This window comes from Xiphophorus hellerii, chromosome 15 (genome assembly GCF_003331165.1).
Source record: "Xiphophorus hellerii strain 12219 chromosome 15, Xiphophorus_hellerii-4.1, whole genome shotgun sequence".
NCBI lineage: Eukaryota > Metazoa > Chordata > Actinopteri > Cyprinodontiformes > Poeciliidae > Xiphophorus > Xiphophorus hellerii.
This window is the reverse complement of record NC_045686.1, coordinates 15,190,613-15,208,275: the sequence shown is the minus strand read 5'-3', so window position 1 is coordinate 15,208,275 and position 17,663 is coordinate 15,190,613.

Here is a 17,663-nt window from a genome sequence, read left to right as displayed (position 1 = left end):
ACCAAAGCGTATATGTCATGCTAAAATTACAGTTAAACGTATTTTACAGGTGAAAAAGGCTTTCCACTGTCTAATACAGTAGATGTGCTGCACATGTAATAATAGAAGACATGAGGGCAGAGATGTTTTCTACCAAAACAGCTGTTCACATGCTGAAATGGTGAGCCACAGCTTTGGAGCACACCTCTGGAGATATCGGTAATGACACAAATCTATTCCCAGATGCCAGGATTCAAGGTACCTTTACCCAAAAGGATGTCCCGTTTCCTGGAGCAGCTCTGCTTAGCAAGCTGAAAGGAGGGTCACAAGGTTCAGATTCTTTACAGATTGAGTAACAGACCTGTAAGCGTTTTGGTAATTGGAGGCTGTGAAGTGCTGCGTTTTACTCACAAAGTATTGTTCCTGCCGCATCGAGAATGAAGCGGCACCTCTGCTGGAGGTCACAAGAATTTTGAAAGTGCAAACACCTGGTGGTTAGAAAGCCCCAAATTATCATTGCTTTCTCTTTCCAAGCTGAGGTAATCTAGTAATCTCACTCTGGCTTGCCCAAAAAATCCTTAATTTCCTTCATAAAGGACGGGATGGAAGGAATGAACCACTTTGCAGGAGCTTGATGAGAGGGTAGGATTTTACCATGATAAAAGTCTGTCTCCTCACCCTTGTCATCCAGCAACTCTTGACACCCAAAGACAAGCCTGGTCGCAGCCCACTTGTACACCTCTGCTGTTTTTGAATTGAAGTCTGCCTGTGGTTGTAGTTTGGCAATAGCATCAAAGGAAGTGATCGAAGCCATTCAGTCAGTGTTGGCCACGCTCTCAAATATTGAGCAGCTAAAGTCGGAGTTTCTCTCTTTGCAGTGGAGCATGGTTGTTAATGGCTCACACAATTTTCGGTAAGCTTCATAGCGTAGATTCCTTCACGACCAAACTGGCACCTTTCAAACGTCACGGCTAAATATTAACAATTTGGGTAAAATCAGATCCAATCATTTAGTACTTCAACAGAGTCCAGACCTCCAAACAATTGTTTCTCAAAAACTGAGCGTATGGAAGAGGGGCAAATTATACCCATAAATCAAATAGAACAGAGGATTTTCACGGTTCTGTTCCAGATGTATTAGCGGATGTTTTCTGACTTTCCAATCATGTCACACTATTGTCTTAAAATACATCCAGAGATCTGAGATCAATTGAACTCAGATGGTTAATGTTCAAACTGTGATGTTATTATACCATAATTTGGACTTTTTCAAACTCTTCCTAGAAAAAAGTAACAAAAGAAATATTTAAAAGATGTCTCTCATTAGCATTTAACAAATAGAAAGAATTTAAGGAATCCCAATCGACACAGATACCACCTGAGGTTACTAGGATACATGTTGTGGGCTTCTATTTGTGTATCTCTCTCTTTTTCACTTTGTGTGTTCATATGTGTGAATGCTGGGGTGTCTATGGCTCCACAACTGTTCAGGGGGCAGAAAACCCATCCTGCACACGTCCTGGTTAAAGGATTACCACGTTCTTTCGGTCTCCGCCCAGGCCTCCTGCATGCCTGTTTCACCTGGGCTATAATCATAGTCATTATCACTTTGTAGCAGCAAACACACCTGTCAGCTCCAAACTTCTGCCAAAACCACACCTGCATGTGGCTAAGTATGGCTTTGCCACTATATGAGGAAACGGAAAGTTAAAGCTGGCCTCTTGAAATGACATGTGGGCACGTTCAGGGCTCACTTTAATTCACCATAAATCATCAGCTGTATGACAATAGTTTATGTACTCTCGCTTCCTGCAGCATCTTTGATACTTCTGATGGTATTTGTTTTGTGCAGTTGCACAAGACTCTTATTATACATTCTGATTGTGATAGTTACTGTCAGGATCTGTGTTTTCTGTGTTCATTTAGAGTTTTTTGTGTCCTTGCGTCTCTTCGTTGTCCTGTCCTCCCCTTGATTGTTCCCAGGTGTGTCTCGTCTCTGTGATTACCCTCCCGTGTATTTAACTCCACCTGTGTTCTTTGTTCCTCGTCGGGTCCTCGTCTGATGTGCGTTCGTGTTGTTCCGTTGCCCATTCCTTTTTACGGTTGCTACCGGTGTCGAGCCCTGGTTTCCGCTCGGCCGTGCTGCCCGTTATTTTGGACTGTGTTTTGCTGGACATTTATCATTAAAACCATTAATTTACCACATCCTGGGTCTACAGCGTCTGCCTAACCAACCCTCACCACACCACATGACAGTAGGACCCGACCAAGAACGAGGTGAGGTCGCGGCGCTCATGGCCCAAAATAACCGTGAGGAATGGATCCAGCAGCAGTTGGAGTTGGCGCAAAAGGATCTGTACAAGGACGTAGAGATCCTGCCCTCTCCACTGCTGCTGGAGGAAGAGGGACTGGAGTCGGACTATGATAAATTAAAGAACCAGATTCACACCCCGACAGCCACCACCCACGCTATTTTTAGTTTTACATCATGGACCCAGAAGAGTTAAAGGAGCTAACGGATACCATCGGGGAATATAAGGAGGCGATGGCCAAGCCGTACGCTGCCATCCGACGCCTCGGTTTCGCCATCCGTTTGGGCTTGTTGCTGGACTATTGGGTTCCTCGCTTTCCGCACCCGGGGTTGGTGGAGTTGCAGAGGGAGGCAGAGTGGGAGCGTATGGCGGCTCTAGCCGTCATGGCTGGCGAACCTCTGCCTCCCAAGCCGCAAAGTTTCTCCGCCAGCCCAGATCCCGCTCCAGTTCCGGGACCAGCACCTCCTGCCGGCGTTCCAGCCGGCGCACCCGAGGCCGTTTCTGCCGGCGTTCCAGCCGGCGCACCCGAGGCCGTTTCTGCCGGCGTTCCAGCCGGCGCACCCGAGGCCGTTTCTGCCGGCGTTCCAGCCGGCGCACCCGAGGCCGAATCAGCCGGCGTTCCAGCCGGCGCACCCGAGGCCGAATCAGCCGGCGTTCCAGCCGGCGTTCCTGCCGGCGCACCGGAGGCCGAATCAGCCGGCGTTCCTGCCGGCGCACCGGAGGCCGTAGCAGCCGGCGCACCAGAGACTGAGACTCCCTGTGTTCCTTCCGAGACTCCCTGCGTTCCTCCTGAGACCATGACCTCCTGCGTTCCTCCTGAGACCCTGACCTCCTGCGTTCCTCCTGAGACCCTGACCTCCTGCGTTCCACCCGAGACCGAGACTCCCTGCGTTCCACCCGAGACCGAGACTCCCTGCGTTCCACCCGAGACTCCCTGCGTTCCACCCGAGACCGAGACCCCCAGTGTTCCACCCGAGACCGAGACTCCCTGCGTTCCACCCGAGACCGAGACCCCCAGCATTCCGACCGAGACCCCCTGTGCTCCACCAGAGACCCTGCCTCGGGGGGCTCGTCGTCGCCGTCTGTGGGCGGCCCCCGGGACTCATCGCCACCTCCAGCGCCGCGGACGGCCGCCGGACCGCCTCTGTGGTTCCCGCCTCCAGCGCCGCGGACGGCCGCCGGACTGCCTCCGTGGTTCCCGCCTCCGTGGTTCCCGTCTCCGTGGTTCCCGCCTCCAGTGCCGCGGACGGCCGCCGGACCGCCTCCGTGGTTCCCGCCTCCAGCGCCGCGGACGACCGCCGGACCACCTCCGTGGTTCCTGCCTCCTTTGCCTCCGCCCGCCCTGTGGGTAGTTTTTTGTTTGTTTATGGACTCTTGGCCCTTCTTGTGTTTCCGCCCACGATGGTGGGTAGTTTTTTGTTTTTCTGGTCTCTGGCCCCCCGTCCAGCGCCCCTCCGCCCACCCTTGTTGTGTTTTTGTTTTTTCTGGACTCTGGCCCCCCATCCGGCGCCCCTCCGCCCACCCTTGTTGTGGTTTTTTTTTTTTTGGGCGTCTGGTAGCCGCCCTTGAGGGGGGGGTACTGTCAGGATCTGTGTTTTCTGTGTTCATTTAGAGTTTTTTGTGTCCTTGCGTCTCTTCGTTGTCCTGTCCTCCCCTTGATTGTTCCCAGGTGTGTCTCGTCTCTGTGATTACCCTCCCGTGTATTTAACTCCACCTGTGTTCTTTGTTCCTCGTCGGGTCCTCGTCTGATGTGCGTTCGTGTTGTTCCGTTGCCCATTCCTTTTTACGGTTGCTACCGGTGTCGAGCCCTGGTTTCCGCTCGGCCGTGCTGCCCGTTATTTTGGACTGTGTTTTGCTGGACATTTATCATTAAAACCATTAATTTACCACATCCTGGGTCTACAGCGTCTGCCTCACCAACCCTCACCACACCACATGACAGTTATGTTTTTGTCTTCTAGGAGCCATCCCAGACAAAGTTCCCCAAAAGTGTTATTGCTATTTCAGGATCGTAACAAAATTACCTTAAGATGTTGAAAGCAAAATATAAATCAGCCTTCACCTATGCTAAAAAACAAATTATAAGAACCCTTTTATATAACATAATCTAAGTCCTCTACTGGTACCAGAATTTGGACCTCAAACATGTCCTACATAATAAATGGACTTTAAATATTTTTGCATCTAATTCTTAACAATTTTTTTTTTTTGCTTTGCCTGCTCCATAAATAAATAAATGGATAAGATCAACAGATATCTTAAAAAGTTAGATAATAACTGTTTCTACAGTTATGGTAACTCCTCAAAGGTAACAAAAGAGTCACCTGTGAAACACACACTGTTGGATCAGATGTTCTTTGTAGTTTAATTTTTCATGTACTGAATAAAAAATCAATTCAAGTTGAACATTTGTAACATAATACATGTATCAGTTATTGGCTTCCAACCCAAAATTTTAACATCTGCATCTGGTATAGATGGCACAGGAACAAGGATGACGTCTTTTTTTATTTATTTATTTATTTTTTTTATATCTCCCATGATTATTGGAAAATATGCATGTGTTGCAATCCTGCAGCCATATGGTGATGGTTTGGCTTGGCAAGTCATTCGTCCCGTGCTTTTTTGTGGGGGAAGTTTCCACCCACGTGGTTTAAGTTTGGCAAATATCTCCTCATGGTAAAACTGGGGAAACAACTGTGGTTCCTTGCAACATGTTAAACACTTTGAAAACTCCTAGTCATATTGAACTGAATGTCTTTTATGTAGCTCTTGTTCAAAACAAAAAAGTAACAATCAATCAAACAAGATAAAGAGAAACCTCTTGGCAATGTTCAGGACAGACCACCCAGCCTGAGAAGCCTCAACTAAAGCACCCTTTAAGTGCCAGCTGAAAGAGCATCAAAGCTAAGTGTAATTTGTAATTTCAAGCCAGCCCCCCACCCCCAAAAAATAATTGTACTAATTTTCCTCAGTCACACAACAAATGACAGTACATGACCCAGAGCCCACATAGCTGGGATGCAGTGATGATTGGGAACATTGGTTAAGTTATAATTTCCTGTTCTTTGGCACACAATGACACACATGCAGGGTTGCAGCATGCGTGACCTTTAGTTTTATATTTGAACAAGCTCCGGCTCCATAACCCTGATGTTTGCATAGCAAACAAGTTATGTGAAAGTTCACTTGAGTTCAGTTCAGTCCAGACCAAGATTACTTTATTATTTCCAAGTGTAAATTACATTTAATAGTTACCTTCATCATCCAAGCGATTATAAATACAGTGCTTTGCAAAATCATTTCACCTTTTAAAGGTTAAAGGGTAAAGCACAAGAACAATAATAAATGTACTTTCCATTTAATTGGGATTCTTTTTTTTTTGAATGACCAACATTGTAAAATGAAAGTAATTGAAGATGATACATATCCTGTTTCTACCAGCTTTGGGTCTTTATTTGCTTGTTTCATTGCAACTTCAATGGAGAACAAGAGTGAACGTAAACATTTCAGTCTCGCCTGGCTTAGATTGTCAATTCGACTAAGGTTGGGGCACAGTAACCATGGTGATCATTTTCCATTAAGTATGAAGCTTTTGATATAGGCAAAAAAGTTTAACTTCAGTCATGTACGTTCAGACCAGATCATCTTCTTTCATATGTATATCCAACAGCATCCTCTACATAGATTGTGGCAAAATTAATGCTGGACTTCCTGTGGTTTTACCTCAACAATGGCCTTCTGCTTGCCACTCTTCCGTAAAGGTTAGATTGGTGAAATACACAACTGGTAATAATTCTATTAGCAAATTCTTTCACCAGAGCTCTGAATCTCACAGCTTCTCCGGAGTTGCCATAGGTCCATTGGCTGCTTCTCTAATTTAAGCTCCCCTTGAATATGTGTTTGTTAAGGTGGAAGAGTAAAATCTTGCTAGATTGGCAGTTTTGTCTTTTTTCAGATGACTTTTGGGATGTCATGGCAATAGACCGTTCAAAGTGCTGGAACATTCTCTTCAGTCAGGCTTTAGTTGAAACTTGCTGAAGAATGCTACATGAGGTCCTGACCATCATCCAAGACAAGAAGCTTTAAGCTAGAATTGTTTGACACCCAAGTCAACATTCACAGTCTGATCTGTCATACAACCCAGTGGTTCTAGTTCAGTCATTTCTAAATGTACAACATTGACATTTTTCTCCGCAGTTGTTGTATCAGATGTTTACATGCTGTTTCTAGTCTGTTTTCTAAAACAGGGTGCCTTTGGTTGTTTTGAGAGCTTGTAACAAAAAGCCAGAGCTCCCAAACAGAAACCAGATTTAACATGTAAGTTTAATTGGAAACACATTTTTGTAAACCATATCAAAGGTGCACTGTTATTGCAATCTCCCTTCAACCATGGCATCCTCACCAAGTTAACCAATTTATTACATTCATATAATTGAAAGGGAAACTTAGTTGTACAGGGAAACTTTCCTTTTATCCCTTAAGGTTCCAGAACCTCTAAGGGTTGTTGTTTTGTTGTTGTTTTGTTTTTCTTCTTTGTCTTGTTTTCTCCTTCGTCCCTTAATGGGTGATTGTGGCAAATCAGTTGTGGTTAAAGGATCTAGTGAGGATGGTGTTGCCTACTTTGTTTAGTTGTTGCACACATATGGCTTGTCAATGTACCAAAAAAACAACTACATATGTTTTGCTCTTTTAATTTTTATTTGTTGAGTAAGTATTTTGCAATATTTATTATCCCACTCATTCTCATTCAAGAGTGCATTTAGGAAATTCATATCAATTAAGTGAATTAAGTGAATGATTAATTAAGATATTTACAGTGGAAGCTGGTAGGGGTTTTATGCCATTATTATTCTAAACCGTTTTCCTCCTGTTTTGTGGATAGACAGAGAGCTCAGAATTTGCACCTTTTAATTTAACTTCTTTTGTTTGTTATTTTGGCCTTGGAGCTTAAAGCTTCCCTGTGTGTTTTTTTTGTTCTCTTGTGTTTGATATTTTACCTAAATTGTAAGATGAACCATCTTTTGCTACTGACATCAACTCATTTAGCTGGGCCACCATGTCTTGGTAGCTTTGCAGTTACGTGGGTCTCTTCCATTTTCAGATGGAGCATTAGTTGTACAGCTCTGTGAAATTTAAAGCTTTGGCCGTTGTTTTATAAGCAACCTTGATTTAAACTTGTCCAGACCGGTGTCACTGATCCATCTGAAGTCCTTTATCTTAATGATTCGCTTTGCTCACTAATGTTTTCTAGAAAACCTCTGAGGCCTTCAAGGAACAGCTGCATTTATTCACAGATTTAATTAATTAAATTGGGTAATGAAATACCCAATTAAGTCTTCTTTTTTCCTTTTTTCTTTTTATGGCAACTCCTGAAGCCAATTGTTTGCCTTGTGTTTCAGAAAAAAATAATATGTTGGAATGCTTTTTGATTTTAAATATTCATCACGTCCTTTGTAAAATTCCCACCTACTCCTATTTCTCACACACCACATCCCAGAGGTTTGGCACAGCTGGAGATAGAAACACTATTTCTATAATCAGCTTTGAAAATCAGCTTATTCATTTACCTTGGCTCAATTCACCCTGATAGTGAACACGAGGCAAAGGTTTAAAGAAAATAAGAAAATCCATTTCTGTGAATTTACAGCTGGACTCCATCAAAGATGAACTCCACATTTTAAATCATCCTCTGATCGAGTAGCTTTGGTCTGGTTCCCACCATCAGACGAAGGTGATGTTTCATAACTTAAAAAGCAACATGTCGGAGGCCTGAAAGTCTGTCTTCTAAACTTAGTGTGATTCTTGTCTTTCTTACAGCAGATTTATGGTCTTCTATCAGACAGTCTCAAGTGAGCCCAGCACCTACTGAGGTCAAAGAGTAAAGGTGAGAATGTAGAGGAGAAGCGAATGAGAGAGACACATGGGGTCATTTTGACCAAACTTACAGTTTAATTTACTAACTGATTGCATATAGTTCATTAAAAAATTATAGAGAAATAGGAAAACTCTCTGGGATAATTGCATTGTGAAAAACTCTTCCTTTTCATAAAACGAACTTCAAGCAGACTTGCAAGTTTCAGAAGTACTCTGTCATGTCACAGGGCAGCTATGTTTACACATGAGACCTTCTATCTTTCACATCCTCCGAACTCAGTTCAGTCTGTCTGTCCCATGACCCCACTGGTGACTTCCTTTCACTGTGTTTAGCCCCTATCCCTCTCCCAAATCCAGTTTTCAAACACACACACACGCCCACCCCCACACGCACACCTCCTATGTAGGTTGAAAACTAAATGACCCCAGAAGTTGCATAACCACCCACAGGTCAATCAGGGGACAAACTGAGCTGAAAAGCTGCATACAGCTTACCTAAGGTCAGAAGGTCTGGAAACGGCTATACTTTCTGCTCTCCATGGTAACAACCCAGATGGGATACACAGATCTGTATAATACGAAATGAGAGATCTATCACAGCTGTAATTTTTCAAAGCATGTCTAGCAAATGCAATAAAATTTTGGATTTAGTCAGTGAAGAATAATTTCAGACTTGTTATAGTTGTTCCTCTTCAAGTTATGTTTTTTAACACAAGTATGGAAGTTGTTAAACAAATAAACTGAAGTATCAGTTGCATGATGCAGAACTAGCATTATGGAAGAATCTTTTTTTATTTTAGTTTTGCTATTGAACTGTTCAGGCGTGTAGCTACACAGCTACATCTTGTAATTTCTGTTCCTGTTTTAATCAGAATTGTTTCAAATGTGTTTACAGAATAAGTTTATTATCTCAACAAGTGTTTCATTAGAAACCAGTTTACTATAAATAATGAGTCCTGCAGGGGCTTTGCAAAACTGAGAGGCAGTGAATGGAAGCAGCTGAAAGTCTCACTTTTCTACATTTGATCAGTTTGTGTTCCATCAGTGATAGTGCACCTGAATCGCACTAATGTTTCTTTTAAAGCGTTACCCTGAAGACACCCTGTCACGTCAGTCAAATTATACACGTTTACCAACTGACATCAATTGACATTTTAAGATTCTGGTCTTAACAAGTCTTTTTAATCTATTGCTACACATTCGCTTCTAAGAACTGTTGTATTTATGCAATGATTCATTGATCTAATATCAGGGAAAGTGGAAATACTGATATGTAGTCTGTAAAACATTTGGCTCAGATTCTGAGAAAAATCAAGTTGCTCCTGTAGCTAGTTATTTTAGGTAAATTTGCAGGCAAAACACCTGGAGAGAGTGGTTATTTATTTATTTATTTATTTATTACATTATTAGACTTTTGTGTGAAAAATACGACCAATTTTATGTCTAGATTATTTAGAAGTAGGGGTTTCCTTACCGTTGCAGATTACTGATTTTTTTTTTAAAAAACAACTTGCCGTTTACAATTTTGGCCAGTACCAATTTTTTCGTCTGAAATATTAGTAAATACAGAAAGTTGCTGTGTTGGAAGCAGTAGGGTGACTGTCAATCAAACGCTCTCACGGCACAGCAAAATGTGGACAGTGGATGATTTCTAGACCTTTGCTGAAGTAAGTAAGACATGTGGATAAGATCACCTTCACATGTAAGAATCAGGTGATCACAAATCTCCCAAAATTAAAGAAATCGACTGGTTGATAAATCGGTGCACCCCCATTTAGAAGTCATGCTCACATATGCTACGTCAACCTTATTAGGGTTTAGAGAAGGCTTGCCGCCAAAGACTCTTTTTGCGTAACAGGTTGTAAAATTGTGTTTTAAAATTATCTATCTGCTTACAAGAGGCTTTAGAAATGCCTGCTATAACTAATTTGCATTTTGTATGTTAAAAATACGTACATGATCATTCTCTAATAAGCTTTTCTCTTCAAGACAGAATGAATTATGTGTTTCTAACACTACCCTGGCAGGATCAGCACCTGCATTTCTTATCTTTTTACATTGAAAAAATGCATGATGTTTTCAGGGCCAACCATTTCTGAGTACTGTAAAGTACTCTTACGTTGTCCGATCTCATTAGATCTACAGTACTGCTAGTCAGAGTACTGCACTGCATTTCCTTTGCTAACACCCTTGCCGCTCAGAAAGAATTTCTTAAGGCTTTAATATACATCTAATTATTCCTGGATGGAAAAAAAATCATAAATAAACTATTTTTAAAGCTATTGGATTAGGAAAGAAGTATAAGAAAAACATTCTAATCTAGTTAAGAGACCAAATTGCTGAATATTTTCTGACCAGAATCCATGGGTGTCTGCAGTCAAGTTATGAGCGAGGGCCATCTGTTTCTTATTGACATGGTCAGTAAAAAAAGAAAAAAAAAAAAGAAAATTCAAACTTTAGGACAAAAGTCCCAAGTCCCCTGTGGGAGCAGGTCACTCCGCAAGACTCTGAATCCATGTGGGTGTTTGCGAGCATGGACGTCTTATAAAAACCATCCCATCTGCTCCTCCCAGCCATCTGAACACAGCTGGAGACCAGATATCTGGAGAGACAGCGAGCGAAAAAGTAAGCCTGAGAGGGAATTAGACCAAGATGGGGGTTGATTTACAGGAACAAAGGTAATTTGGGGTAAGACCGACTGACCTTATATGGAGAAACATCATGAATTAGTAATATCTAGTAAAGCCCTCACATCTGGAAATGGAGAAAGCTGTGTTTTTGAAGTTTGGTTCCAGTTGTTGAGCTTAATATGTTATTTTTATTGTTATCGTTATTTATTTAGCCTTTTATTTCACCAGGAAAATCCCACAGAGATTTAAAAAAATCTCTTTTGCAGAAGAATCCAGGCCAAGACTGGACGCAGCAGACGGGGGATTACAGAACATTCACAACAAAAACAGAATAAGTTAACACCGTCATAAATAGATCAATGAAAAAAATTCTTCAGTTGAAACATTTCCGACATTTATATTTGCAGTTTTACACCTTATTAATTCATATTCAATCAGCTAAAAAATGGAATTCTACTCACTTCCTACTATTTAGACATTAATGTGTTCTGGATGGTATTACTTTCCACTTGTTTTTACTGTGCTTTTCATTTCCTCACTGCATTTATCCCACACTGATGTTTCAATTTATGCCCATGCTATACATGAAAAATATCTATAAAAATACATGCAGTACAAATTCCCATAATTCTCAGACAATGACAAGACAATCAATGAAAGAAAATTATATCACCGTCGAAAGCATCTGTTTGAGGATTTGTGGTTGCAACATGCACTGCTCCCATAAAAAGAACTTGGAATTGAAAACAATGGGGGGAGGGAAAGAAAGAGATGAACTCGTGTTTCTGGGTTTAGCTGATTAATGTCCCACTGCAGCAGGGAAAGAGGAGTCACGTCTACCTCATCTCCCTGAAATGACAACATTGTTTATCGCAACAAAAATCAGGACTTGAAAAGAGGTTCGGTGAAAACAAACACATGCTGTGAGGCACAGGCTTGAACATCCATGCTAACACACTTTCAGCTATTAAAACACCAGCTCAGAAAAGTAACATCCTGAAACTTTCTGGCCAGAGTGCAAACACTGTAAAGCTCCCTTTATAGACTTCAACAGAGCTTAAGCTGATGTTCCAGCTTTTGGTTTTGCCAAAGGGCAAAACCGGTTGCTATTCTTGCCATTAAATGACTCTAAGCATCCGGTATCGTTAGTACTTTTTGACATACAAATATGACAGTATGGACATTTTCTCACCAGTCAAGAAAAAGCAAGAGACTCTAACTAACAGAAGTGTAGCTGAGTTAATTTTATTTATTTATTATTTTATGAACCTTCTCAAAACATTTTATTTCTATTTTGTCGAATTAACATGTCTGCTGACATGTTTTAACTGCTTTTATTTTTGGTTCCTAATGTAAATATTGTTTTTGGGGGGACGTTATTAGTGTTGCACAAAGCGACGTTCAGTGACGTAGCTGCAGCAGCCAGCTACGTCACTACGAAGCTGCCTAACTGAGCTGCTGGTAAGATGCGCGCCAAAGCTACCTCTCACTTTTAATAATGTTTATGTTGTTAAAAATAGTTTTCACAGCTTTTGTTCTGCAAAAATATAATGTTAACTGTGCAAGTGTTTAAAAAAAAAACAACGTTGGTGTTGGTGAAAGTTAATTTGTTAAGTTTATTAAGTTTGTATAAAGTTTCCCTCCAAAATGTGTTTGTTGGGCCGCAGGACTGTGACGGTGATTGCGTGTATCATACCTGGTGCTGAGTGTGTCCCACTGTTTTATAGGAATAAAAACCAACGCAGAGTACTATTCCTGTGTGATCCTTTCCACATCTGTTACAGAAGCATGAAAACAATTCAACATTTATAGCTGATAATGTACGATGTACTAATGTAAAATACTATTATCTGTTAAATTCTGAACATTTTGTAAAAGCAAAAACACACACATCAGTGTATTTTATTGGAACTGTCATGTGAGACCAACTCAAAGTAGTGGAAAACTACCCCCACATCATGATGCTGCCAATCATTACATTGGATGAGAATGAGGTGTAATGTTGGTGCTTATTTGTGCTTTTTTGTTGTTGTTTTTGTGACAGTGTCTATTTTGTGCACGTTGTCTACGTTGCAGGAATTTTAACTGCATTTCTTTCAACAACGTCTTTCCTCTTGTGCTTTCGTGAATTTGTGGAATATAAAGCTTTTCCTTGTCGTGTTAGCAGCTTCTTCCACCTGACCTGCGGAGCTTTTCAGCTCCTGCAGGATTACCCTGTTCCTGACTAATGATCCCGTCTGTTTTGGTCATGTCCTTTCTGGTTTGCAGTCGTGCCATACTGTTTGCACCGTATTTTCTTTAGGGGTACATGAAATAAAGTTTTCAGATATCTGATATCTTAATGCATTAAAAAAAAGGCATAGATCCTTACCTTCCACTTCCAGTTGTGAACAACATTGGTGGATCATATAAAATCTCGATAAAATGTGTTGAAGTTTATGGTTGTAGTGTGACAGAATAGATCCAGGGGTCAGAGTACTTTTGCAAAGGTCTGTATGTCTTGTGCTTGAAATCTGTCAGCATTCCATCCAGCCTCTTCCTGATGGTGAAATACAGCGGCTCATCCCATTCCAGCTTCCATAGTTCATTTTTACATCCTTTTCAAACTACCTCAACCCCTCCAGCCTATAACCCATTCCTGAAAGAGTAATAAATTACGCTGATGTGACGAGTCATGAATGTAACTGTCTCCTCTCTCCAAATTGAAGCCTTTTCCTCCTTTTTTTTGCACATGGTAGCAATCTGTTCTGTCGTCTGTCACTATAATTGACTTTATTTACAGCTGAGGAGAGGTTTATTCCTTTATGGGGCGCCATCATTGATATGATGGAAAACAAGACAGGTGTCTGCACTAGGCTGCCTGAACACACACACACACGCCCACAAAAAAAAAACATAAGAAACGCCAAAGTTTAGCGGCAGCTCAAGAGAAATCGGGGAAATGTACATTTTAGATTTTGTGTGGAATATAGCAGCTGAGAAATTTAGCAAAAGTCTTTAAAAGTCGGATATGTTTGGTATCAGCTAACTGCACCAAAGCTCTGCTGTTGCAAAACATCAGATATGAGGTATCATCTAGACGAGGATGCCTTCTGTGTTTTAAAACAGACACTTTTTTTTCCAGCTGTGGTAAGCATTTTATTGAACCACCAACCAATGGAAATATCTTAGCATGAAAGAAATCTGATGAGTAGAGTCCTATGTGGTTGTGAGGGCAGAATCCAGGCAAACAAGGAAGCTCTGGTCGTCGATGGCCACATCAGTCCTCACATGAATCATTCCAGCAGTGGCTCAAGGGGGCGTCTGGATGGTCTGCATGTGTGTCTGTGGGTGTGGGAGAAAAGTACTGCAAGGCTTGTTTTGATGTAGAAAGCGTTGTGATCCGAAGGAAAATCTAATGGGAACTCTTTTTTTTTTTTTTTAACCCTGACAGTGACTTACTCTAAAAATGGATCAAATTTTTGTTTGCATTGCTTTTACAACACAAACTCTAAAGAACAAAAGTCATAACTTTCAAGAAGCAAATGCAAACCAGCTGTCTGTCTATGTCAGAGATCCTTAGTTTCCCATTGTTGCCATTTGTGGTAACATCATCTAAATAGAGGGATGTTCCTATAAATAGATCATTGTAATACACAATTTTACAGTAAATTTCCACAGTATTATTTTTCTTGCAGTTCTGTCAGTCTAAATGTACTTAAGCATATCAGCTTTTAAAGTGCTTTTTCAAATCACGTTTACAAAATTTCCAGGAAATGTAGAATACACTAAGATGACTGTAAGTATAATCCTTAATTTTCATATGATTTCTCCATTATCTAAATAAATATAACAAACTAAACAAGTAGGATAACAATTTATAGCTGTTGGATTACACTTTTGAATCTCTTTGCATTCCTTATTCTGCCATGTTGATCTCATTCTCAAATGCTGATCATGTATTATAAAATCAGCTACAGCTGCTCTTTGGTTTTTTCAGCGAACTGGTCAGACCTAATAGGCATATCTGGATTAAATAAAATGAGGCTACATTTTTTGGTAGTTGGTCTCTCATTAAATGGAAAAGATTTCTTTTTCTATTACATCAAGGTTTTACTGGTTAAACAGTTGTGACAGGCCTTGAAACTATGCAAAACACATATGAACAAAAGGTCACAGACACTCATTGTCTCCATCCGACTGTCTCAGATGGGTCTTTACTCATGAGACAACGTGGTTATTTCTTGTTGCCATATTTATTACCACAAGTTAGTCGACAACATCATACGATGACTCATGAAATAAACGAACTTCACGTGTTTGTGGGAAAACAGCAAAAAAGTTTTCTTTTTGAAGTAAATAAAAGTCATCTTCATCTAGCTGCAGACTCAGTGATGTCTGCTTAAATACCAGCGTTTCTCAAAGTACATTAAAGAGCACAGACAACAAAGATTTACATTCCTTGAATACAACATATGCCTAGGAGGCAACACCAGCTACGCTCAGGAGAGAGAGACAGCTTTTCTGTTTTCAGTTAGGTTGGCATGTATTGAAAGGAATAAACAAAAAACACGTTCAGATAGTGCCGCATAGTTTCTGGTGAAAGTTAATGGGTCGACGGCAGAGTTTAGACAGGCACACATCAGAAGGTCAGACGTGGGGCTTTTTTTGTTGTTTTTTTTTGTATCCATATCTTTTTATTATTATTATTATTATTAAATAACACAGTTTGATTTACTATTTGGAATATAAAAATACATTAACGCAAACTTCAATTCTCCAATATTTCCTGACATGCTTATAGTTGTCGTATTTCATGAGGAGAAATTTTTAAAAAGCTTTCAAAGTAAAGATAATTTTAGTGTGTAATCAGTTGACGAACCATTTTGAGAAAATTATGACCTCACTACAGTTTCAGTCAGTATAGCTTTTTTGATTGCATCAGTCAGTAGTAGTTTCTGACATGGGTGGCATGGGCAACCACCCACACTGAACCAAAGCATCTGAGTGTCAATGGTACCTAATGCAACAAAACCCCCATTACTCACCTCCACATTAGAATCTGTGAAATCAGTTCTACTCTCTTAGCTGAAACAAACAGATGAGATCACTGTTTTTTTCTGGAAAAACAAAACAGCTTTTTAAAAAAAATGTTTTGTTGAGGTGTAAACAAATTAAAGGACCCACAGGAAATAGGAAAACCTGGTAGACATTCCTATAACAGCATTAACACTTTTGTTAGTTTTCACACACAATCTTTCAGATAAGTGAGCAAAGATTCCGAACATTGCAATGATTAGCTTGCAGTTTCACGTGAACACACCTATGAACTTCCTAGACTTTCTTAGAAAGATTTTTGCTTACTAACACCAATGAAATCTTTACGGCGTCTTCTTGACTCTACCATGTGACAGGCGATTAAAACGCTGGCTTAATGATGGCAGCGCGCTGTCAAAGGTTCCTCTTGCCTCCGTGAGTGACGTCAGGCTCTGACCTCAGCAGCGTTACAGGCAGTGGGTCAGGGCCTTAGGAGCACATCCAACTCAGATTGACGTTAACGGATTGTGACAGTGCCGAGAGACTTTGAGCTCAGTGGAGCAGAGGATTAACATCAGACTGCTATATTCGCAACGCCTCCAGCACCTTGAGCTAATGCCGTCCCAATTACGTACTACAAGTTAATAGGAGGAGGCTTTATGTATGGAATCTGTTCAGCTTGGAAACGTTATTGAAGGCATCCCAAAGATTTGTTAGGTAGAAGTCGCCTCAGAAATGAGATTTCAGGCAAACTCGAAAAATTCTTCAAATGTAATCTGTGGTAAACAATCTGCTCTGTAAATGTTTATAGTTCAAAGTTTATTGAGTCCTTAAAACCTAGAGAGTAGATGATCAATGTTTTTACATCTATAGACCATTTTGAACTTGAGGGATTTTTTTGTGTTGATTAGACCTATTGGAGGAGGTTTTTGTTTCACTTTTTATTTGTACAAACTCAGCACCACAGGAACTGTGGCTAGTTATTGCACAAAGATACGCTTTTTTTAATCCGTTAGTTTTTCAGGAAGCTGTGCTGTATCTAGATTACAAAATGCCCTCGATGATGTTAGAAGCTTGCCTTGAACCCTTTCTTCAACACGACACAAAAATAGACACTAAATGTACATAATCCAGTATAAATCCATGTATTCTTTGCAGCTTTCAGTGGTTTATTAGAACAATCTTCGCAGCTGTTTCAAAATTAATATGCTAAACAACTTTCATATCCCACAAACACAACTTTCTTCTTCTATTTATTCTATTTATTAATAATAATAATAAAACAGATAGTGGAGAAAGCTGTTTTTAAATCATATTAAACCACAACATAATGCACACTTTAGGATTAAAAAGAAACTCAAATACAAGCAGTACATTCAAAGAGAAAGTAACATGAACATCACATGATAAGAATTATGTTCCTATTAAAACAAAACAATCGTTCCATCACACTGTAATGAGGAACTAACCCATATTACCATGAGGACTTTCATAGCCATAATACATTTTATTAATAACTGTGCCTCTGTTGTCAGTTTATACTCGTAGCAGGTCCAGAATTATAATAATTGTGTAATTTTGAAGCAGACTTTCTTTGAAGTTTCTGTTGCACCCAATTTTTCCTAAAAATGTGCTGAAGACTCACCCCAAATGTACAAGCTGTGTCCTTTAGTGTTTGTGTTTGTTTTTCAGTGTTAACGTCGCACGATCCACTCTGCGGTTGCTCAGTGCAGTCAAAACACGGCAGCTCTTGGTGCCAGTAGGGGGAGAAAAAAATAGACTTCCTACTGCATGGCATTGGAATAAAATATAATTGCATCCAGTTAGCCTAAAAGCACTGGATGAAAGA